Source organism: Triticum aestivum, chromosome 7B (genome assembly GCF_018294505.1).
Source record: "Triticum aestivum cultivar Chinese Spring chromosome 7B, IWGSC CS RefSeq v2.1, whole genome shotgun sequence".
Taxonomy (NCBI): domain Eukaryota; kingdom Viridiplantae; phylum Streptophyta; class Magnoliopsida; order Poales; family Poaceae; genus Triticum; species Triticum aestivum.
Window position 1 is genome coordinate 724,794,471 of NC_057813.1, and position 1,382 is coordinate 724,795,852.

Here is a 1,382-nt window from a genome sequence, read left to right on the forward strand (position 1 = left end):
GCCATTAGTATACCAGATACTAATGGCGCACCACTGGTGCGCCATTAGTAAAAATTACTAATGGCGTGCTGTTAGTGGCGCACCACAGATGCGCCATTAATGGCCATACTAGGTGCGCCATTAGTAGGGGTTTTTCTAGTAGTGTGTAGTCATTGCCGGAGATGGCGATGAGCGCGATGGAGTGGTGAAGCTGATGTGTTGAGATGACCCCGTCGTTGACAAGCCTCTTGAAAGTTTGAACCTGTGCGGCAAGGGTCGGCACCTTCTTGGTCTTCACCTTGAAGACACCAGCGCCCCCAAAAGCAAAGGTCATGCCAGATGAGTCAAAAGATTGATCTGATGTGAGCTCGTACGCTGGAGGGGCTTCATTGAGGCCCAACATCCTTGCTGCAAGGACAAGGCAGTAGATAGAAACGATTATTTTGGATGCATGCATCTTGATGTATATACTTGAATAACATATGAGTAAATCATACCGATAAAATCTGATTGCATCCTGTAGTTGGAGAAGCGCCCGGCCAAAACAGGAGACGTAGCATAATGAGTGTTGAGATAGGAGCCGTATGGGTAGCTCCATTGACGTGATGTCTTTTCACCAATGTTGTTTGGAACATTGCCGTTGTCGACAAAGTCGTCGCCGAAGACAAACATGCTGGACCATTGGTTCTTCGACCGCTTTGAAGAAGGTGTGCCTCGGGCCTCCACACGTGCAGCTGCAACATAGATCGAGCATGTCAGTACATCGTGCGTGCATGCTGGAAGAACATGAAGAACCGGGCAAGATTGAACTTGAAGTGATCGCTAGCAACAGATATGATCTACTAAAAGGAAGACATGGCGGCACGCTAGCAACAAACATCCAAAAGGAAGACATGGCAGCAAGTAGTAGTATGTAATCCGTGCATACCAGCAAAGACGAGGAGGAGGAGGAGAAGACATGCAACAGCCGGAGGAAGCTTCATGGCGGCAAAGACGGCAATACCAGCCGTCCGGCCCCCGGCGAGGAAGGAGTTGATGGAGAGGGAGGGAGATGGGGATGGGGATGGGATCGTGGTGTGGGCGTAGGGCTATATTTATAGGAGGAAGAATGCACGTGCCTTAGTGTCCTGCTCCTGTTAACTTCGATTCAACTTCTTACCTCGGACGATCAACTTGGAGGGGAAGGCGCTGGAGCATGTCTGTCACCAACCTAATTCCTTAGACGTTCAAAAAATGCAATCTCACGATTCTCTTCCCCTCCTCACGTACTGATCCTGGTCTTCTTTTATCTGCACATACCGATTTTTCTGCCCATTGTTCCTTCTAGATGGTCGCCCCATTCTCCAACCAACACGATACGACAGGAGTGGCCCCCGTCATTGTTCTGGGATGGTCCCAATTCG

At 49.6% G+C, this 1,382-nt stretch overlaps 1 pseudogene; it reads right to left on the reverse strand.

The window, feature by feature from the left end:
* The window catches only part of LOC123161550 (GDSL esterase/lipase At3g09930-like), a 3,693-nt pseudogene extending 2,665 nt beyond the window's left edge, over positions 1-1,028 (reverse strand).
* Between the last annotated feature and the right edge of the window lie 354 nt (positions 1,029-1,382).